The sequence below is a fragment of the Eumetopias jubatus genome, unplaced genomic scaffold, assembly GCF_037043125.1.
Source record: "Eumetopias jubatus isolate StellerSeaLion01/CBP00866 unplaced genomic scaffold, mEumJub1_p1.0 scaffold_4, whole genome shotgun sequence".
NCBI classification, from domain to species: domain Eukaryota; kingdom Metazoa; phylum Chordata; class Mammalia; order Carnivora; family Otariidae; genus Eumetopias; species Eumetopias jubatus.
In genome coordinates, this window is record NW_028274810.1 from 160,122,151 (window position 1) to 160,146,281 (window position 24,131).

At 38.6% G+C, this 24,131-nt stretch overlaps 1 long non-coding RNA gene across 1 annotated transcript in view; it reads left to right on the plus strand.

Annotated features, from left to right (window-relative positions):
• LOC148164627 (uncharacterized) overlaps nucleotides 1–5,474 on the plus strand; it is a 27,562-nt gene extending 22,088 nt beyond the window's left edge. The window contains exon 4 of the long non-coding RNA XR_015768099.1: nucleotides 1,856–5,474. This is a non-coding gene — a long non-coding RNA (uncharacterized LOC148164627). The remainder of the gene's footprint in view (nucleotides 1–1,855) is intronic.
• Nucleotides 5,475–24,131: the final 18,657 nt, after the last annotated feature.

A 24,131-nucleotide genomic window follows, 5' to 3' on the forward strand; every position in this document is an offset into this window, starting at 1 on the left:
TGTACCCAAAAGACCACTTCTAGCCAAAGCATCTATCTGTTCCTCTCCGATCTTAGTAGGGGGTTGTATTATTAAATTTATTTACATGCTTCTGTTAATACTCCCTCTCCCCAGAAGTTTATGTTTAATGAGAAAAGGGTTTGTGTTTTAGTAATCTCTTGTACCTTCGATACTGTTTGAACATATTAGAAGGTGTGTGAATGTTGAAAGTAATTGAATAGAATTGCTTACAGATTACACTCATTTAGAACATATCATATAAGTTTTTTGGCATTAGAATGAGCTGTATATCACATGCACTATACATCTAAACAATAACATTTCATTCAAGAATGAGTCAAGAGGCTGTGCTTTCTTTGATTCGGCCAATAAAGAGGAAAAATTCTGCCAATCCTCATGGATTAGGACTATAACACCAGCTCCCTCTGTTGTTCATTTTAGAAATGACATGACATTTGAAGCTATTTTGAGCCGGCACAAAAATAGAAGATCCCTCCAAAGCAAATATTAATTAAACTAGAATAAACCAAAGAAGACATATTTAAAATTTTAGTTATTTGAGGCTGCCATTCGGGATATACAAGGAAGAAATAAATCAGAGGGCATTAGGTGGCAATTTCATACAGTGTGTCTCCTTCCCTGCTGATTATTATGAGCAACAAATATATACTGTGTTTAGGAAAATCAATGGTAATGGAGTCTAACATAAACATATAATTTCAGGCTCTTTGAAGATAGTTTTAGTTTACATAAGGATAATCCGAACAAGTGGTTCTCAAGCTTTGGAATGCATCAGAAATCCCCTGGAAGGCTTGATAAAACATGGATTGCTGAGTCCAACCCGCAGCGTTTCTGTTCTGGTAGGCTTGTGATGGAGCTAAGAATTTACATTTATCATATTCTGAGAACAGCTACTCTAGACCATGCTACTAAATGTGATCTACAAAACAGCAACATCAGCCTCACATAGGAGATTTGAGAGATAAAGAATCTCAGGCCCCCTGATAGATCTACTGAGTCAAAATCTTTCTCAAATGATTTCTGAGTGATTTATATGCACATTAAAGTTTGAGAGGCAGTGGCTTAAAGCAGGGGTGGCAAACTTTTTCAGCAAAGGGCTAGTTAGTAAACAGTTAAGCTTTACAGGCCCATAGAGCTTCTGCCACCACTGCTTATCTCTGCCATCTTAGTACAAAAGAAGAAACAGACGGAGTGTGGCTGTGTGTCAATAAAACTTTACTTATAAAAACAGGAAGTGGGCCGGATTTGGTCCACTGCTCATGCTTCATTGACCTCTGACTTAGAATGTGTTTTCATGTATTTTTTTTTTTAAGATTTTATTCATTTATTTGAGAGAGAGAAAGAATGTGAGAGAGAGACAGCAAGAGCCTGAGGAGGGGTGGGCGGGGCAGAGGGAGAGGGAGAAGCAGACTCCCGAGGAGCAGGGAGCCCGATGCGGGGCTCCATCCCAGGATTCCGGGATCGTGACCTGAGCCGAAGGCAGCCGCTTAACCAACTGGCCACCAGGCGCCCCTACATGTATTTTTTTTTTTTAATGTAGTTTCATCTCCCACAGTTTCTGTTTCAGTGGTTCTAGGATTAAACCTGCTATTTGTATTTTTGACAATAATGAGGACATTTTGATTCAGGCGGTCCGAAAACAACACTTTGAGAAACACTTTTAGCCATCGTTTTTCTTTGCATTTTAGATATCTATGGTTTTCTTGTAAGTAGCTCATAGAAAAATAAAAACCCTGGATCTATTATTCTTTTCAACAACACCTTCTATGTTCTTCAAAATGTTTCCCACAGGAGGACTGGACTGGCACTGATGGTATGTGTTTTCTCCCAACAGAGCAAGCTGTGCACTCTGAGGAAAGCCGGCCCCTGAAAGAGTTGCTACTGCACATATTTTCCCAGAAGGAAAGAGGACAAACTGCGGGCACATTTAAGCAGGAAACTCATTGCAGAAGAAAACTAGAGGCAGCGAGAAGTGCAGTCCCTTCTCCTTTATTGCTTCTCTAATTTTTCCAAACCAAAACTCAACTGCTCTAGCTCACGTCTTTAGGGAATAGTTTCATGATTAAAACAAGCCAGCAAAAAAGTATCGCGCGTTTACTTTCTCGCGATCCTCTATCTGGCAACGAAAGAGAGGGAAAACAAAGACAGCTGCGAAGCGAACTTGGTTCTCATCCTCCAAATGGCTAGTTGTTTCTTTCTTAAAAGTAGATTTGAATTAACCTTTTTGTCCCAATAATCCGAGCCCTCTCACCACCTCTCCTTTCCCCAAAAGGCGCTCACTCTAAATTAAGTCTATGAACTTTTCTGCTGCCATTCTTCTTTGCTTAAAAGAGTTCTGGGAAGCAGTACGTGGTAAGAAATTTGTTAATGAACCGAGATGAAAATGATAAATATTGTTTTTCATATATTTTCTGAAGATGTATTTTTCTCAAAGTGTGTGGAAAGATGTTTAGATTTTTCTTAGCCTTTTTTGTCAGCTGCCTTCACGTGTAGTTTTAAATTGTAAGTCTCTTGGGGGTTAATTTTTTTTTTTTTTACAATTCTTTCCTAATTATTAAAACAATAGGGTTCCTAATTGGCAACTTTTAAATGCAGATAAGTGACAAGAGAAATCATGCATCATGCCACTGCTCAAAGATAGTCCCTACTCATTAAAAAAAGAATTTGAGGTGAAATTTAGATAACATAAAATTAACCCTTTTAAAGTGAACGATTCAGTGGCATTTAGTACATTCCCAATGTTGTACAACAACCACATCTATCTCGTTCCAAAACATTTCCATCCCTCCAAAGTAAAACCTCTCACCCATTAAGTAGTTTCTCCCCATCCCCCCACCCCTTTGCCCCTAGACGAAGTGAAGCTGGAATCCCCGGTAGTGTCCATGCTGACCCATTCCAGCTCAGGGAAGCCCCTTGCTCCAGGAGGTAAGAGCTTCTAAGGCAGCCTCCGCCTTTTTCTCGGTGACCATGGCCCTCAACTGAAGGGGCCGTGCAGGACCAGGGCAGGCTCTGGTAGTTTTCAGGTCTTCCTGATAAAACCTCCTTAAATCTGTTCAGACCAAGCAACAATAGTGTCCCATCCTGTCCCGTGTGGGAAGAAGATCTGAAAGAGTGGTTGAGGCTGGTGGCAGGATGCAACCTTGCACATCTCCCGCTCTTGGTGGAGAGAGGGGCTGGGACTCCAGTCAGAGCCCTCATTCAGTAGGAAAGTCTGCGGACCTGGAGCTGATGGCACCTTCAACTGGGGTCCTCCAGCTGGTGCCCAAGGCAGGGTCAGCTTGATGCCAAGTTAAGGAGGTAAGAGGCACAAAACATGACAAGGGCTTGTCCCTTTGAATTATGAATGGAAAAGAAGTGGGCAACTTAGAATTGTCATAATTAATCAGAAATGCATGAAATTAGACTATGCTTATATTTAACTCTTGCTCAGATGTACCATCAAGAAAAGGTGTTATCGGTGCTAAGTTTAGCTGCTTTCATAAAGTTTTTTTTTTTTATTAAAAAGAATTCCAAATATGTTACCAAATTTTCCCTTAGAAAGTTTTGCCAAATCACACTTCCATTCAATCTTTATCAGTTTGGGGGATAGACAATTGTATTTCTTTGCTTTAATTTTCACTTCCTTGATTCTCGGGGATATTGATACTTTTTCATGAGCTTATTGATCATTTATAATTTTCAGTCAGGAACAGTTATTTGTAAATACGCTTCAATACGACTGATTTTCCAAATCGGATTTACAGATTGCCATAAATCAATATGAACACAAGTGAGAACATCATCATCGTCGTCGTCATTATTATTATTGTTTTATCAGTGGATTATCTCCCATAATATCCTTACTTATACACAATAAAGCTTATTAATATCAAAGCCCCTTCATTTTAATTTTGTGGATAACTGATAAATCAGAATATTTGAGAAGAGAGAATAGCTTGGTTTGTCTTTCACTATATGACTCCATATCTAAATAGTATGAGTTCAGCAACTAAAGATGAAAAAATAGGGGCACCTCAGTGGCTCAGTTAGTTAAGCATCTGCCTTTGCCACAGGTCATTATCCTGGGGTTCTGGGATCTAGCCCTGCATTAGACTCCCCTGCTCAGCCAGGAGTCTGCTTCTCTCTCTCCCTCTGCCCTTCCCCGATTGTGCGCAAATGTTCTCTCTCTCTCTCTCAAATAAATAAAATCTTTTTTAAAAAATAAAAAAAATAAAGATGAAAAAATAAATGTCTTTGGTACTAGGTACACCCCATGTTCCTATTTAAACTGGCACCGTGTTTGAGCTTTGTGGAATTTTAGAGCCGGAAAAGACCCAAGAGACCATTTAGTATAGTTCCCGTAATTTTATAGAGAAGGAAGCTGTAGCCCAGTCTGGTGATAGAGTTTAACAGAGGTCACAGTCAGTCAGGGGAAGGATCCAAGATTCCGCCGTCCTTCCAATAGGCTAGTCTTGTATAGCTAGCAAAAATGTGTGAGAACTTAAAGCCTCCATGCTCCCTCTGCAAGTCTCAGGCTAAAAATGGTGGCCACAATCCAATAAATCATTAGAACAAGGAGTGGGGAAAATATGGACCCTTTTAGCTGTGCTAAACATGTTTTTCTTGCCATACATAGCCTGAAGCTAAGGCAATACCAATATTTCAGGTATTTCAGGGCAAACATTTCCTCCTTCCAAATCTTCTCACTTATATATCAATATAGCAATCAAAGAAAGCAAGAAAGAAATCTGACAGTAAGTAGGTAAGAGCTTGAGCCCTAGATTCAGAGTTTCTGAGCATGACTTCTGGTTCAGTCATTTGCTAGCTACATGTTCAAGCCTCACAGTTTCACCTGTAAAATGGAGATAATAATAGTTATTATATTCACAACTACTAGGATAGCGGTGGAAATAAAAAGAAGTGATGCACGTAAAATACTTAATATAGAGATTAGCATATGACATCGGAAGAGACAAATGGCTGTAAGTGCTCTTTTAAAGATTAATTGCAGAATGTGTGCAGTATGCAGCTCTTTCACTTAATCTCAACGACAGAGGGCAAAAAAACTCTATCTGCAGTACCTGAGATTGTTGACTACTTCAAATTTTGCAACACATTTTTGTTTTGTAGATTAAGCATTGTAAAAACGCGTGTGACTTGGATTTTTCTTTAACAGCGTGTGACTTTCTTTAACAACCCTGGATGTGGGATAATACGCTCATTAGAAAGCTCTTCAAGACATAGAGCATGGGAACAATAATATTTCAAGAATCTACAGTATGGAGGCAACCGGGTGGCTCAGTTGGTTAACTGTCTGCCTTCGGCTGGGGTCATGTTCCCAGGGTCCTGGGATCGAGCCCCGCATCCGGGCTCCCTGCTCAGCGAGGAGTCTGCTTCTCCCTCTCCCTCTACCTGCCGCTCTGCCTACTTGTGTTCTCTCTTTCTCTCTCTGTCAAAAAAAAAAAAAAAAAGAATCTACAGTATGTGTTCAAAGACAGAAAAAAATTTCAACACAGTTTATTAAAAAGTCGGTAAAATTTCAGATCATATCAAAAGCCACAATTAACTAAAATACTTAAGAGATCAATTTTGAAAAGAAATAATGAGTAAGCTTTTCGATTATTTGATGAGCAAATCAGTAAAAAGTAGTAAATTACATCAACACACCGATAAAAGATAAATTTCTTGCTGATTTGACAGGGAATGACTAACATTGATTAAGATGACATAAGATTCATAATATGCTACTATAAAGCAGTTAGTGACAGCTAACTGGGTAATAAGTATTGTCAATGCAAGAGTATTTGAAATTGGTCACTGCTTGAGTAAAATGGAAATGCCCAGAAATCTCGCCATTTGTCATATAAAGAAGTAACCAGAGAGTAGGCAGCCCCAAAGTAGTAGGAAACTATTATTACAAAGTTGCAGCCAGCATTTAATTAATTTGAAAACTTATATTATTTTTGTAGGTTTTGTGATGTTTGGGGTATATGTCAGCTTTTTAGAGTGTGTCATTTGTTGTGGTCTTTTTCAATTGAAATAAATATTTATTTTGTAGCTAATTCCGTACTTGTAATTTTTATTGTTTTTCATAAAGAACTCCCAAATTATCTAAGTTTCAAGCCCACAAGATCTGGATCTGCCCCTGAGTAGGGGGGAACGTGAAGAAGCAAGACAAGGAAATTGAAGGGATTCCGTTCTGAAGGGGGGTCTCAGATGCCAGCTGACTCCTCTTCACAGTAGCTGACCCGGCTTCTGTGTCCTGCTCAGTCAGTGGAGAACTGTGGACCTTTCACAGGTTCCCCACTTTTGTCGCATATCTGCTACAATTATTAATGCTGTTACAGCGATGGCTGTCCACCAGAACACTGCATTGAGCGTGTAATATGGGTAGACTAGCGGTACTTGGCAGTGGGTAAGAGGCAAGCAGGATCATCAGGGCCATGAAAGAATGTTTGTGGAATGCACGAGCATGCATATTGCCTTTTGAATATATAGGAGAGCTTAGGGCAGGGCAGATAAGGCATTAGTAAATAGGCGGTAGTGCATCTAAAATTAACCAGTGGCATTTACCCCAAAGATACAGACATAGTGAAAAGAAGGGGCACCTGCACCCCAATGTTCATAGCAGCAATGTCCACAATAGCCAAACTGTGGAAGGAGCCGGGACGTCCTTCAACAGATGAATGGATAAAGAAGATGTGGTCCGTATACACAATGGAATATTACTCAGCCATCAAAAAAGATGAAATCGTAACATTTACATTGACATGGACAGAACTGGAGGGGATTATACTGAGTCAAATAAGTCAAGCAGAGAAAGACAATTGTCATATGGTTTCACTAATACGTGGAACATAAGGAATAGTGCGGAGGACCACAGGGGAAGGAGGGAAAACTGAATGGGAAGAAATCAGAGAGGGAGACAAACCATGAGAGACTCTGGACTCTGGGAAACAAACTGAGGGTTACAGAAGGGAAGGGGTTGGGGGGATGGGGTAACTGGGTGATGGGCATTAAGGAAGGCACGTGTTGTGATGAGCACTGGGTGTTATACGCAACTAATGAATCGTTGAACACTACATCAGAAACTAATGATGTACTATATGCTGGCTAATCGAACATAATAATAAAAAAATTAAATTAAATTAACCAGTGATGACTACTGAATTTCTTATGCAGGTTGGCTGCCTGCTTAGAAGGAAAAGATAGTAGACATGTAAACTGAGTTTGCATAGCTAGATCCATCTTTTATTTCAACTGTGTGTTGTTTGGGATGGCTTGCAGCAAGGGGGGAATGCTGATGAAGATTATGGGGCAAGGGGTGGGGTCAAGCACCCCCTTGCCTATGCCATCCCAGGGAGCTTGCCCTGAGCCCTTGACTGCAAAATAATAGCTAAGGTTGTATTCGTTGCTGAATTATTTAGCTTGCTTTGTTTTGTTAATCCTTTAAAATGGGTCACCAAAAACTTAAAAATCTAAAGCACGTATAAACATAAAAAAAAAACGGCTGAGAACCACAAAAACATAAGGAAACCCTTTTGTGTTCAAATGAAAGATCTAACTTTGAGGCCATTAACTCCAGATATGCCTTTAGTCCATGCCAAGTTCTCTGTTCTGTAGTAAACGCTGGACTTTTCAAGATCATTCAGCATAGATTCATTTATCACACATCTAGTAGGTCCAGGCACTGGGTCTGCAATTGGGCATGCAAAGAAAAAGAGGCAATTAATTGAGCTTTTTATCTGAGCTCATTAAGCAGGACCCAGATAACTATATTATGAGGCAATATATGGTTAGTGCTTTGGGAAAGACAAAACTAACAGGAATTTAAGTATGTTGACTCTGTTCTGGAAAGGGCTGGAAGGAAAGGAGCTTTTGTTTTGTTTTGTTTTGTTTTTTATGGAGGTAGAATCGCTGCTTAAGAGAAAATGAATAGAAGAGCAAAATCGTTCCTCCATGAGAATGAAGGTGAATTGCTTATTTCTTCCTCGGAAATGCTTTTGTAAAGCATGTCCTTTGTTTATCTTCAGGGTCTGACATTTTTTAATTAATTTATACTCACATCCTAGTGTTTTAATATAGTTTTTCTTATGGTAGGAAAAATATGATTTAGAAGTGGCTTGGGGCCATGGTGGGAACAAAAACCGAGAAGCATGGAAAAGATGTTATGGCAGCTGAAAACCCGCTTGTCTCACTTCATGATTTTGCTGAAAATCAGCAAAAATTGCTTCCTCTTACCTCTGTTCCATTAAAAAAAATTTTTTTCCTGTTCTATTAAAAAGTATCTTTAAATAAGCAACCCGAACACTTTTATTTATTTAGACAAAATCCTCAAAAGTTATTTTTGAAAACTGATTAAGGTTTAATTTAAGCTCCTACTTTGAAGAGACAAGCGTTTTTGCTATGAGTTTTAAGGAGAGCTTAGAAATCTCCTTGATATTTGTAAATCTCATTGAGATTATCACAGTAGGAGCCAAACCATATCTTGGTTTGCATATCATTTTCTGCGCAGCTAATAACCTGCAACAGTTAAGAACTAATCATCTCAGCATGGCTGTTCCTGCTGTTCCAAGCTTGGAGGAAGATAATTGCAGCTAAAAGTATCAGAGGAAAGAAGCAAAGAAAATGTAGCATTATTCCCTTTGTAGAGAACAGGGACAGTTGCAGGAAAGAATTATAGGACTGTGATTTCTGAATTATTTATCTTATGTCACAAATGTCACAGGGCTTTTAGTGAAGTGTTTGGTCCTTACTTACCATGAGTGTTGATGCACCATCTAAAGGTTCTCCTGATAAAATTTAAGTCATTGACTGTCCTTCCAAGGCTGGAAGATAAGAGAACTGTTATCACAACCATTGCATTCCATCGGCCTGGGAAGTACAGCTAAGCAAAGAACCCACAGAAGGAAAAAGCCAGGCATTTCCAGAGAAGTGGGGGCTAGGTTCCATATGGCTCACCGTGGTGCCTAGCAGATGGCCTGGGCAGCATGCTGGAAGAGCTGACAGGGTCCAGCAGGCAGCTAGTGAGGGTGCCCGCCGAAGCCTGTCATGTGAAAAGATTTTCAATCGGTTAAGGCAAGGAAAAGTGATGATTTTTATGTTTATGATTCTTTGCCTTATGCATTTTGAAGAGTGAAATAAAATGTCAGGAGGACAGATGTGAGGATAAGGTAGAATAATCTCTTGATAGGTCTACTGGCGCCAGAAGCCTAAGAAAAGAACTCTGGTTGCTAAATTAGAATTCTAATAGCTCCTGAATAATAGCTAACTGTAGTGCTTTGCATGCCAGGCTTTTAAAATGTCACAACCTTACTAGGTAGGTTCTAATTTTGTTCCCAATTTAAAATGAAGAAAGAGGGCTTGAAGCGAGAGACTTGATCATTTGTCCTCAGTGAGTCTTGGAGCCATTCCTGACTCCAGAGTTCACTAGTAGCCATTACTTTCAGCTATTTTTTTTTTTTTAAGAAGATGTGCACTTGTTGGAAAGCAGGTCTCCTTCTCCATCATAAATAGCAGGAAGAACGAAAGTCATTCATTCATTCAACAAGATTTCCTGAACATCTGCAATGAGCCAGGCACCATCAAGACTGTTGTGGATATTCGAGGTGTGAAGGCCCAGAAGGACTTACAACCCAGTGATTCTCAAGAAAAAACTATTCCTCCATCCAGAGAATTCACTTAGCACCAGCCATATTGCCCCACTCTACCATTTGTGACAGCTTGCTTTGGCATTCTGCTGGCCTCGCCCCTCCCTGGCCTTAGCTCCCTCTCTTCACTGACATGCGCCTTCTGCAACCACCAAACTGGACTCGACTCTGCTCTCCCCCCAAACGCCCAATCCTTGCCTTCTTCTCCTTCTGTGATGATTCTTTTTTTTTTTCTACCTGGGAATCATACCAAGTAGATTCATAACCCCCCCGCCCCCCATCCCAAATCCTTCTTGTCCAACTTAAATATAAACTCTCTCCACAGACTGTTTGTAGACTTTGCCCGTAGGGCCCCCCCCCCAGAAATGCTGTCCCCTCCCTGAGGGCTCTCAGGATGCCTTGACAACACCTCTCAGGACACTGGGTACATTTTATCAGCAGTGTGATTATTTTGTCCTAATTGTACCAATACTTCTTGTTTGGGAGATTTCTTAAAGGAAAGTTTTTAGTCCATTCATCTTTACATACCCCAGGATCTAGCAATGTATTGAAGAGACGGCTGAATAAAGAATTTTCATTGAACACAACTCTTCTGTGTATTAAAGGCAACCCTATGATTCAAAATGAAATTATGCCAGATTTTTGAGAAGAAATGTCATTTATCTCAGATCAGTCTCAGAGATGGACAACTGTTTTCTAGAATGTTATGACTGACAGTCCCCAAATGGCAGGTGTCACAATTGGAATTTTCAGTCTTTTTAATGAAATGTATCTATTTTTTTTCCAGAATTGCAGTGATTTTCTGTTATTCAAGCCGAATACGTATAGCTGTTGTTTTTCCAATCTCTCAGCCTCCATTTTCCCCTCCAAGTTCTGGCCCTCATCCCCTCTGTCCTGTATTCTTGCAATACCTTCACAAATGGGCTCCCTGACTTCTCTCTCTGTCTCTCTCTCTCATTCTCTCCCTCAACTACTAATCACCTCCCTCCAGAGTCCAAAGCTGTCTTTCTAAAATATTACACTGAAGAGGCATTAGATCATAGTGATTAAGAGGCTCCGCAGTTGACGATACTCAGGTTTGTACCTCTGCTTGGCCATTTACTAGCTGTGTGGCTTCAGACAAATCACTTAACTTCTTTAAGTCTTATTTTCCTCTTCCATAGTATTCAAGAAGACAACTATACCATCTTATAGTATTGTGGTACAAACTTCTTATGTAAAATGTTCAAGTAACATGCCTGGCATAAAGTGCCAATTCCTAAATACTATTATTTTAATGTCACTCCTTTGCTTTAGAAAAAGAAGAAGAGAAAGGAAACTTTAAATGAATCCTAATGGGTTATAATATAAAACATACACTTCTTGGATGGCAATATAAAAATAGAAAACCCTTCATTATCTAGTCTCATCTTTACCGCATGATTTCCTGCTCTTTCCCTCCATATAAGCCCCCTCATTAGCCACAAAGAATTTTTCAGTAATTCCCTTTCACACCCATGAAGAGGTTGGTCTCTCTGACTGGAATCCACCTGACGTCCAACAGTTAAACTCCTACATCATTCAAGACACAAGTATAAGCTCCTTTGTAAAGTCTTCCTATTACCCCAGACTGAATAATTCCCCCATTTTGCTTCCAAAGCCATACTATTCTTACTTCTATTAAAGTAAGTTTCATACTACATTGTCACTGTCTTACTCTTGGTAGGCTATAAACTGCTTTTAGGAATGTGTCTTATTTAATGTCTGCTTATATAACACCTAGTAGAAGTGTCTGGCATGGAGTAAATTTCCATAAATATTTGTAAAATGCATTAATAGATGTATAAGTGAATAAATCCAGAAACCAAAGAAATCCTTGTTTGCAAAAGAAGGATATAAAATCAGCTAACACATATTGGGCCTGAGGATTTCACTTATAAAATGAAATGACAAAATACACACACAAATGCACACAAACAAGTAAGCAATAAAAAATAAAGCAAACAATTTAGTATCAGGGAATGATTTCAGAAAATGGTATGTCTCCTGTGCTTGCTCGGCCTAATCTTCTAAAGCCTTTCTTCACATCTTCAGTAAGTTCAGGGCAGTTGAAGTTCATAAGCCAAAACCCATTGGTTAAAACCAATTCTTGGTCTCTCAGGGCTTGCTATAATAAGGTAGTCAGTGGGGGATTATACTTCTGGGACTCATAAAAGCAAATAATCCTGGGCAAAGGAAAACCTTTACGCCCAAAGATTTACTTTTTTTATTACATATAAGAGCAAAAAAACACCAACAAGCTAACTGCCTAAATACAGTGATGTTAAGGACACTATGGCACATTTATTCAGTGGGCTTCTGGTTTTTCAAATTGTTTTTAATGTGTATATAGCATGATGGGAAAATACTTCCAGTATGTTAAGCTTAATAATCAGGGCATATCACTGCAAATAGACAAGGATCACAACCATGTAATAAAAACAATGTATAGACAAAACACTGAAAAAAGATCAAATGTTACTATTTGGGTAGTGGGGCCCTGTTTTTTTTACATTTTTAGTAATTTCCAAATGTTCTTTAATGAACTCTATTATTACTATTATTATTATTAAGATATTACTTATTTTGGTGGCGCCTGGGTGGCTCAGTCCATTAAGCGTCTGCCTTTGGCTCAGGTCATGATCCAGGGTCCTGGGATGGAGCCCCGTATCAGGCTCTCTGCTCAGCGGGGAGCCTGCCTCTCCCTCTCCCCCTACTGCTTCCCCTGCTTGAGCTCTCTCTCGCTCGCTCGCTCTGTCAAATAAATAAATAAAATCTTTTTTAAAAATCGCTTATTTTTTAATTCAAAAGCATATTTTGATGGGACTAACCCTGCCAACTCAAACCAGCAGGCCGATTTAGTCCAATCGTACATTAGAAGCCTCTATGAGTCATTCAGCCTTCTTAGAAAGGTGTTCTAAGATATTTGCTAAACTTTTATTTCAATTTAGCAAGCTTCTATGGAGCACTACTGTGTGAAGTCTTTGTGTGAGGCACTGGCTCGAGGGGAGAAGCTACAAACACAATACACAATGTCCCATAGCAGGCATGTCCCCGTCTAGTTATGTGGCCACACACACCTAATTCTCGCTTCTCTCCAGCAAAGCCTGTGTCAGATGCTCTCATGAAGACGAGATTAAAGGCTCCATGGCATTTAACTCCACCTGACAGCACTAAAGGAGCGTATATGGGAAGCTGACATTTGAGTTGGGAGTTTAGGGCTGTGAAATATAAAAATGTAAGGGAGACTATTTCAGAAAAAGGAAGAAAGGCATTAAAATGTATGCAGAGTAATGAGTTGTCTGCTGTGACAGGAACATTCAGTATGAGGTGGGGAAAGACTTGGAATGAGGCAAGTGCAATAATGCATTTGTTGGCAGCGTACACTAAAAGCCTAAATAAACTTGATCTTCTTCCAAGCTTTAAATATTATATACTTAATTTATTCTGAAATACTCCACATATTTTCCATGCTTTGGCCTATTTTTTTAGTTCTGGACTTGCATAATTATAAATACAATACCATCAAATCTTTATTCAGAATTTACTTGTGCCAGGCACTCTGCTAAGCATTTTCCATGTATTATTTCTCATATGAGCCTCATGAAAACTGTAAGAGGTATGTCCTTCTTCCCATTCTACAGATGAATAAACTGAGTCACAGAAATATTAAATAATTTTCCCAGTGTCACACAGACAGTAGGTAGGAATGAAAGGACGTGAAGCCCAAAACTAATCATACGACGCATTAAATTAAAAATAATTCTTGACACTTGAGCCGACCAGACTAGGTGCCCTACCCATGTAGTTCAGAAAGATGGTCACTAGATGGCAGAAGCGGCCCGGTTTGGATAGAGTTTGGACTGGGTGCGGTCGAATCTTGGAAGCCTTTATGGGATTTAGCCGTGGTTAGAAATAGCAGTTTCCCTTTAAATTAAGCAGATTGGGACTAGGAATAATCTTCTTCCCTACGAAGTTAATCCTGAAAAGGAAAAATTTTCATTTTTCCAAAATCGAGAATCGCAAACATAATGAAAATAATTTCCCACATATTTGGAATTGTCTAATCTGTAAAAGAAAATGGAAGAGGATCTGAATCTCCTCACTTCTTCCTTCAATGACGAGGGAGATAATAAATAAGCCTGGCTTATTTAGCTGAAGATATCTCTGGTTTCAAATGGCCATCCCTTTCTCTACTATAGTAAATCTAGAGTGACACCCCTTGTTTTGGGGAATGAATACTCACCAGGGGCTGAGAGAGGTACTTAACACCCCCAGAGAAGGTCTGACTTAAGTTACCACACGTCTACTGTGCGCTGACTTTTACTTATTCCTTGACCCATCAGATTTTCAACTATTTAATTTAAATTAGATAGGTACCAATATTTAACAGGGATAATTAATTAAAGAGAAACGGAGTGCAAAGTATAAATTTAAGAGGCCGAACGTGATTTTGTCCTTTGTTATCTATTACTAAGTTCTTTAGTCAGGTTGAGGTCAAAACTCAAGCAAAGATTGCTCAAAGACCTAAAATCATCGTTATCTATGAATAGCATGACCCTAATGAAATTCACTAATGGAAGTGCCCAACCTAGAGGTGTAAGTCAAAGGGGCTTCGATACATAGGTTTATTCACGCAGGCTCTACCCAGATCGCCATATATTTGGACTTTAGTCCAAATGAAGGGCTCCTGATGGGGACACTCTAAAAGTGTAAGAGACACATCAGGCCAAAGCGTAGGAAGTTCAGATCATAACTTACCCACACATGAACAAACCATGAAAATCCTTGACTATCCATTTCCTATTTCATAGAAAGAGCGGAACGCTGCAGCAACTCACTCCGCCTCTCATGTCCCCACCCCATTCCCCAGTCCTATTGAAAAAAAAAAAATTCCTAGTCAGAAAACATGTCACTGAAGAACACAAAGAAGAATTTGTAATTACAAAATGTGAAATGAGAAGGACCATTCAGAACCATGTTGAGTGAAACAGAAAGTATGTCACCCATTGTAATTTTGCTAGAACATGCCCCAGAGGCTGTTCTTTTAAATGAAACAAAAAGTCTACCTTCTTCCTCCTCCCCTCTTCTTCGTAAGGGATAAATACTAATCTCTTTGTATCAGATTCCAGAGTATTTATAGGGATATATATATTTAGTGTTTACTTAACCCAGCTTTGTTGAGGTATGACTAACATAAAATAAATTTCACCAGTTTTAAGTGCACATTTCGATGAGCTTTGACAAACGTATACTGTTGTGTACCCACGACCACTACTGTGAACATTTCTCATGATTCCAAAAATGACACATTCCCTTGTGCAAACATTCTCCTTCCTCCCAACCCTCTCCCAGCTCCTCAGCTCCTGACAACAAATCCTCTGCTTTGTCACTATAGTTTTTCTTTTTCTAGAATATCATAAAATGAAATCATACAGCATGTCATCTTTTTTTTTTTTTTTGGCCTGGCTTCTTCTACTCAATGTAATGTTTTTAAGATTCATCCGTGATATTACATATATCAGTGGAGTTTTTTTATTGCTAAGTAATATTTCATAACATAGATACACTACGATTTGTTTTATCTATTCACCAGCACCAAATATTTTCTTGATTTCAGTTTTTAGCCATTATGAATAAATCTGCCAGGAACACTCAAATACAAGTCTTTGTGTGAACACATGTTTTCATTTATCTGGGGTAAATTCCTCGGAGTGGGATTGCTAGGTCATCTGGTAAATGAGTGTGTAAGTGTTTAAGAATCTGCACCACAATTTAGACAGGGATATGCAGTTCTTCTTTCTAAATCCGTGTGTCTAGAAGAGTAAAAGAGCAAAGGGCCTCTCTCATACAGAAGGAGCTGAGTCAATGTCCATCTCTGATGTTGTAGACATTTACTATCATTTGTATCTTGTTGTTGCCCAGGGTGCTAAGATTCTAAGATTTTCATCTGAGCCTTAACGAGATAAAACTGTCAAGTGGTGCTGCCTCCCCCTCACACATCTCTTGCTCTCGTGCATTTTATTAGCAGCTCGACACTGGGATCTGAGGTGCCAGAACCACTCCATAAAAAAGCTGTCCCTGCCTTTCTTTGTCAGTGTTTCTCCGCGTGTACTTTCCCCAAAGAATGCCAGTATAGAAGAACTTCTAGTAATAAGATGATATTCCCATTACTGAATCTCCTAGCCCAGGGCTCTTCCATCACACCCCTCATGGACCTTAGTGGCCAACATCAGTGTATTAGTATTCAGTGCCTAATATTACATGTTAATGTTACATATCATTCTGTAGTTACAGAAGTCAGAATTTGTAATATCTCAGACTGAATTTAAAATTTGGAAATCAGAACTTGGAACATCCAAGACTGAGAAGAGAAACTAACAATAAAATTAATGTATAGGAAGCTCTCGCCTTGATTACATTTCATATGTATTTACTAGCATCCACTAGGTTATACTAAGAACTGGGTATACAGCCGCAAACAAAATAAACAGGATCTTGTTTTCACAGAGCTTAGTTTTTAATGGGCTAGGAGATGACCGGTTCATCAGTGAATGGTCAAATACACTCCCACCCCACACACACACACTCACACACCCAAGAAAAATATCCATGCTGGGCAAAGAATAAAGCCAGGATGATGCGCAAGCAGGGATTTAAGAAAGCCTCTCCAAAGAAACCAGCCATAAACAGATGAGGGAAAGTGCTTTCCTAGGCCAAAGAAGCAGCTATGCTCCTCAGCTTTACTTTTGAGAAACAGAAAGGAATCCGTGGTGGCAGAGCCTGGAGTGGGAAGGTAGAGTAAGCCAGATCTCCATCGGCGTAAGCAGCTGAGGTTTTTGTACAATATATAGTACATATTCTGTCTCCAAACCCCAAAACTGTTTTACCTCACAGTTGAGAAATATAATACCTTAGAAGAAAATTAAGGGGATTGAGGTTAAGAATGAATTTATGGAAGTCTAATAAATATTTTATGTTCAATGAACAAAATAATAAAACAGATCAAGAACACTTGTCTTGCCTTCTAAAGACATACCTTTCTTGCCTCCTTCTTAGGCACTACTCCCCAGTTTAATTATCTAAACACGTCCACATATTCTTAAAGATCTTCCTTCACTTTTATTTTATTTTATTTTATTTGCAGTGGTGATGGAGTAGCTCAAGATCTTTCATCTGTCTTTCAATGTTATGCTAATTTATGCAAATGAATAATTATGTTTTTGAAATGTTGTATCCCTGAGTGACACACAATATCAATATGTGATATTTAGGCGCTGAATCACAACATAAAGCGCACAGAGAATTTCTTTTTGTGAGGTAGTAAAACTGATAGATCATGGCACAGTAAGCCAAAGGGCTAAGAACCAAGAGGCCAGTTGCTTGTCCAGTCTCCTTGACACAGTGGGTGAGGTAGGCCCATCAGATGTGGCTGAATTTATTTTATAACTTGGAACTCCCAGAACTTTGCACATAGTTAATACAGCATCTCATAGTTTATACTGGGTACAGAGAGATCTGCCAATACCATAGTAGGGAATTTTCTGGTTTCAGAGGGTTTCCTTGAATGAAATTCTTAGTAAAGAAATGTTATACTAGATGGATGTCATTTTAAAGCAACTTAAAATTAAAAGATACTTGAGTCTATAAAATTTCAGTTTATTCCCTATTAATTCCAACTCATTATTATTATAATAGTGATTTACTATATACTTAACACAGTCAAGCACTAAGCTAGGAATTATATACACATATATAATTATATACATAATTAATCCATCCAACAATCTTATGCAGAAATTCCTTGTGGCTTAGGAATATTAATTTGTTCACTATGACACCTGCCAGTGATTCCATGGCCAGAGTTTTAATCCAAGTCTGTCAAAGTTCAGAGCCTCGGCTCTTAACCTCTACACACTACTGTCTCAGAATGAGGACAAACCAGAAAACAGTTCTGTGGTACGGACAATTTCATAGTGACTATGAAAGCTAAAAAGGAAATTACACCTTCTGAATAAGCTGGAGCTACATTTCCTTATTTCTTCTCATCCATCAACAAGGACGGTTGAGTACTTTATTGAGTACTTGCTTCATGCCAAGCACCGGTCTATGCCTGGGAAAGTACGGCAATAAACAAAACACAATCTCTTCTTCTCCAGCCGTTTACATTACAGCGGGGGAGATACATTAGTTCATATGGCTATCCTAACAAATTACCACACGCCTAAGGACTCACACCAGCAGAAACGTATTTTCTCACAATTCTAGAGACATCTGGCTTAAGACTCCTTGAAGAGCAATAATCAGGCAAAACAAGGTATGTATCCTCTCTTCTTTGGCATGCTGAGTGTGCTTTCATCGTCCCATACAAAAGAATTTTTCCTTTTAAGTGTTGCCATCTCTTCTGTTTGACACTTGTATGACTTTACTGTGTTTTGTTTATTTATTTATTATTTATTTATTTATTTATTTATTTATTTGAGAGGGAAGGGGGGGAGAGGGAGAGGGAGAATCTCAAGCAGGCTGCACCTGCAGTATGGAGCCTGACACAGGGCTCGATCTCACGACCCTGAGATCATGACCTGAGCCATAATCAAGAGTCAGACGCTTAACTGACTGAACTACCCAGGCCCCCCAACTGTGTTATTTTTAAGTCCACATTAGTGGTTCCTGTTTCTGTCTAAATAACAGGTCTACAAAAAGTAGGAACCATTTCTACTAAGCAGACAGCACTTAGGTATTTAATATAATTAGGAACTTAAATATTTAGGTACCTAATACATATACTTAGGTACCTAATACAATTAATTACGAACTTAAATATTTTTTTGAAAACTGGGCACATCACTATTCTGATGTATAAAAAATATCTTCAAAGTAAAATGTCTCCTATGGATAGCCCACCACAGCCAGAGGGTGGTCCTCCGAGAAACAGAAAGATTCAGCAGCCTATCATGACTTCTTTAGTATGAAGAGAAGATTCTAGGAACAATCATAGAAGATAATTTCCCCTCTCTTCCCAGAAAGTAAAAATTCCTCAAAGATTAAAACTAAGCCCAGTATATATTTTATAATACAAGGAATCCTTTCCTCCTTCTTCCTAGCCAATAAACAGACATTATTCCCAAATAAGTGATAGTAGCCTTTTCTTACTGCTAAAATAAAAGTATCTTTTAGATTAGGATGAAAGGAAGTCATTCAAAAAAAGAAATATTGACAGGTGAATTCATTCATGCAAAAGTTCCTTTGCAACAGGTTTAGGCAAAGTATACCTGAGAAGAGTTTTAAAAGTGGAGTAGCCCCAACTGTTCCTGGACACAGATCTGTGTGGAACGTGAGCTCTTAGACTCTCACCTCTGGGTAACTGGCTCAGGAAAAAGAGCAGGATCTGGAGAGTAGGACCAAATTCACATCTTTTCAGCAAATGTTTATGGAGCACCTGATAGTACAAGGCAATCTGCCAAATATTCAAAGATGAAGACCCAGTCCCTCTCCCCAAGGTGGACATCAAAACAAGACTTGATTTCCTATTTTCACCTGTGTTTCTTAGGGTAGCCTTATTGCAATACAAATAAATCCAAAATGCATAATGCCTTCAAATAGTAGAAGTTTAGTTTTCTCTAACTTTACAGTCCAATGTTGAGTTTCCTTTTCAGATCACCTTCTAAATGGTCAATCGTGGATGAAGACTCTCCATGTGTGGCTCCTCCCTTCCCTCAGTGCTCTTCCCTTTGCAGCCAATCAAAATAGGGGGAAAAGCATATGCAGACTTGTGGGGGAGTTATTGATGACAGTCTTAGAAAAGGAACACATTTCTTCCCACCTTCCATTAGTTAGAACTCAGTCACATGGCCATTAGTAACAGTGGATGGTGAAAACAGTATCCAAGTCACTATGAGGAAATGGAAATTGGTTATGGAGAACACATCACAGATTGAAAACTGATTCGTTCTATTTCAAAACATGGAAATCTCTTCAGTTGTTAGCAGAATCTTGATGATAAGCCTTTACATATCACTGTTCAGCTTTGTTAATTTATTTATAAGGAAACATCACCCAGACAAATAGAAAATAGAAAGAAGCAAAAAAAAAAAAAAATCTTGAAGTATTCATAAGAACATTTGAAACAGAATCTTTGATTTTTTTTGTCAGTCCTTCATCATTTATTATGTTAAAGAAAAACTAAACATTCCTTATATCTTACTTTTACATATTAATTTTCTGTACAGAGAACTGGCATGAATAAGTCACGAGAATAAAAGGTACAGCATAGGGAATATAGTCAATGATATTCTAATAGCATTGTGTGGTGACAGATGGGAGCTACACCTGTGGTGAGCAGAGCATAACATATAGAGAAGTTGAATCACTACGTTGTACACCAGAAACTAATTATTGTATGTCAACTATACTCAAAAAAATTTTTGAGAAAGGAAAAAATATATATAAATCTTTTGGGGCCCACAGGTCCTTCTGAATTTTGTGTAAGTTCATTATCTCCAGTTTTTCCAGACTCTCTATTCTTCAAAGGAAATTAGTCATCCTGGAGAACAAAACAGAAGGAGATCTAAATGTGGTATAGGGAAGTGAGAGGTCCGTCAGCCAAATCATCTTTCTTGTCCCCCAAACCACAACTGCGAAGAGAAACTATTGTCTAGGTTGAATGAATACTATGTCTCATATAGGTATACTGGTTTTATTTTGGTTTTGGGATGTTTCCCCCCAAAATTTATGTAGATAGTCTTAAGATTAATTAAGGACAAATTTAATTCAAAGGTTTTGATCGTGAATTTTCAGCTGGATAATAAAATTCTTTAACATCTTTTGTATTACAAAAGAGGTCTTGGTAGCTACACTTGTGGTAGGCATAGAGTATGAATAGAGTTGTCCCATCACTATGTTGTAGACCTGAAACACCTGTGTCAGCTACACTTCAATTTAAAATAAAAAGGAGGTCTTTGTGTTCAATAAGATTGGAAATGAAAGCATCAGTCCACATACTCAGGGGAAAATGGAAGGTTGAGTACAATCAACGGCAGTGTGATTGTACTTAACCACGAATGGTAGTGAGTACATGGGCACCCACAAGCAGGCACACAAACACACACAGACGCTGCACAGCCCCCCACACTCTCCCAAGTGAATCACCCTTTTTGACTGTGTCCATAGGACCCTGAAGCCCACACATACCTATCACCATCACCCATCAACATATTTCAGTATAAAATCAGCACCATTCTTCCTAAAGTCAATAGCCGTGGTTCAGTTCTCACAGGGGAATAAAAGAGAGACAAGGCAAACTGGCATGTTTTAATGCAGAAGGCACACTCTGTATCCCAGTGCATTGCTCTAATTTCCTCAGGGACAACAAAAGGAGGCAGCTCAGCCCTGAGTGGTGCCATAGAACTATGTGCCAACCCACACTACTTAGATAAATGGTGAACTATCATTTTGTGATGGTCTATAAACTTGCTATTCAAAACATGGTCCCTCCCACCAAAGAGCATGGGCATCTCCTGAGAGTTTGTTAGAAATAAAAAATCTCTGGCTCTACCCAAGAGTGATGGAATCAGAATCCATGTTTTAACATGTTCACCACGTGATTTGTATGCACACTGAATCTGAGAATCTCTGTTCTGCACGGTTTTTTGTGTCTTCTTTGCCACCGTTTCATCTCCTGTTAATTTCTTAACATGATCATCATGTGAAAACTCAATTGCGTTTTGTTGATGTCTCTTTATTAGCATCTCTAAAAGGAGCAAGTCACTAGTCATGCAATCCAACTTAATTAAATAGGCCTATTCATTAGGACACAAATGCTTCATCTAGGAGTGTGCTAGTTGATTTCCTAGATGGAGAAAACTTAACTTGATTTTCAAAGGATAAAAGACTGTGATGCTGGAGTGGAGAAGCAGAGCCAGTACTCCTGATTTTTGTCAAAATCTACTTGCACTAAATATTTTAAATCTTTTACTATTCAGTAATGATAGTCAGCAAAATGAAATTTTATCTTGTTGCTAAAAGTTCACACTCAGTTATTCAAGTTATGAAAGCAAAATTATTTTAAGCAGAAATAAGCATGTGTATTTATTTACTCATTTGATTGGAAAATCCTACAGCGTGCACAGTAAATACCATCTCCAAGAGGAATTAATAGAAACCCTACCAGGTACATATGCACTGATGTAAGCCAATTTCTTAATGTCAAAGATTATCAAGTTGTATTTTAAATGTTTGTTTTTTATTTTTCGTTGTGACACTTTATGGATAGCATTATTCAAACATTATTAACATACTTTAGTTGGTAAAGGGTATAACCACAACTATGATCCTTTTTTTTAATTTTTAAAAAAAAATTTTTTTAAGATTTTATTTATTTATTTGACAGACAGTGAGAGATAGTGAGAGAGGGGAACACAAGCAGGGGGAGTGGGAGAGGGAGAAGCAGGCTCCCCGCTGAGCAGGGAGCCCGATGTGGGGCTCAATCCCAGGACCCTGGGATCATGACCTGAGCTGAAGGCAGATGCTTAACACTGAGCCACCCAGGCACCCCCGCAGATGCTTAACACTGAGCCACCCAGGCACCCCCACAACTATGATCCTTGAGAGCTCTTCTATACCCCAAGAAGTACAAACCTAAGGCAATACTACAATTAGTCTGAGTAGACTCTACTCCTTAGAAAATATGAGGCCAATTATTCTCATGACTGATAAAATCCCAAATGACCTTAAGCGTCATTTCCTCTGTGCAAAATGCCAAGAACTTCTGCAAGAATGTCTTATGAAAAAGGGAATGTTCCCATAGTACAATGGAGCAAATGTATGTTGAAAGGCATGTACTAATATGCAATACGAGACATGGGACCTACTTAATTATGTACCCCTGAGACATGCGACATGTGCGAAAAGCAATGAAGGCCTTAAAGGTCATATCTGAGGAGCACAAATCAGATGTAAGGAGGACGAAGGAATCCTGGCTGCATGGCATCTTAATGAGATGAAACATCCTATCACATCTTTACAGTTTATAGCTATTGACGACAACCAGAAACCCCCAAGGGAAGAGGCAGAGATGCTTATTAAAACAGTGAGAAGTGCACTGCATTTACGAATGTAATATGTTGCAATTGAAGGATATTAACAAAGAACTGGACTGGGCCTTTTTATTCCCTTTAGATTGTAAAATTTATAAATAAAATAATGTTTTTCTAATCTAATGATTTTCCTATTACAATCTTCAGGCCCCTTTGTTCCTCAAAAGAACTGTTCACAAAATAAAATTCTTAAAAATCTCTCTCATGTAAGAAAGACAATTATCACATGATCTCACTCATATGTGGAATTTAAGAAACAAAACAGAGGATCATAGGGGAAGAGAGGAAAAAAAAAACAAGACGAAATCAGAGAGGAAGGCAAACTGCAAGAGACTCTTAATCACAGGAAACAAACAGGGTTGCTGGAGGGGGAGGGTGGAGGGATGGGGTAACTGGGTGATGGACATTAAGGAGGGCACATGATACAATGAGCACTGGGAATTATATAAGGCTGAAGAATCACTGACCTCTACCTCCGACACCAATGATACATTATGTGCTAATTAATTGAATTTAAATTAAAAAAAAGCCCACACACACAAAAAAATCTCTCTCATGTAAATAATCCATGGAGAGTTGCTGAGCCCCTGTGTGGTGCAGAAGGTACCACACCAGGAGTCCCTGTTGCTATTCATCCCTTCTAGGCCTCAGATGGCACTCAGGAATTTGGGCAAAGTAGTTGCCTTCTCACAAGTTCAACGGCCATATCTCTAAAATGGCATCTCCCAAAATGAGCGCGTGTCTTTAATGAATTACAAATACATGTACAAAAGATGCACTTTATGGAGGCAATTCCAGCAATTTTAAACAGAACAACTCTAATGACTGTCAAAGTAAGCCCAATGCTCATGAAATAATACTACCCTGTACTTAGTATTCTTCTCTGAGGAGCTTAGTGCACTTTATAAGCACAGAAATGTTTCTCTTTTTAGTAAAACAGTTTTTTTTAAAGTCAATTCCTGAATGTTGAGTGAGATAAATTAGACTCATTTCAGCAAACTATTGTGTAATTCTCAATGTTCTAGTCATCGTACATCAAACTGTTTATCCTAGTGCATTTTTTTTATGAAGATGATATGAGCACATTTTCTGTTTTTCTTGTTTTTCTTTCCAGCTATCTTAATTCATCTCTGGAATCTTATATCTAATTAAAATATCCCTCTTTAAGTTTTACATTGATTCAATAGACCAGACAAGGAAATATACATTACAGTTAAATTTTAATGCACAAGCAGTAATTGTAAAGCATTGTACCTATATGGTTGTTCTGCCCTTATATATTTAAGAAGCCATCTTTTCTTGAGAGAGCTTACATTTGTAAGGTTGGTGATCTCCTTATTTAAACCACGTGCTATGTGCTTATTTTCTT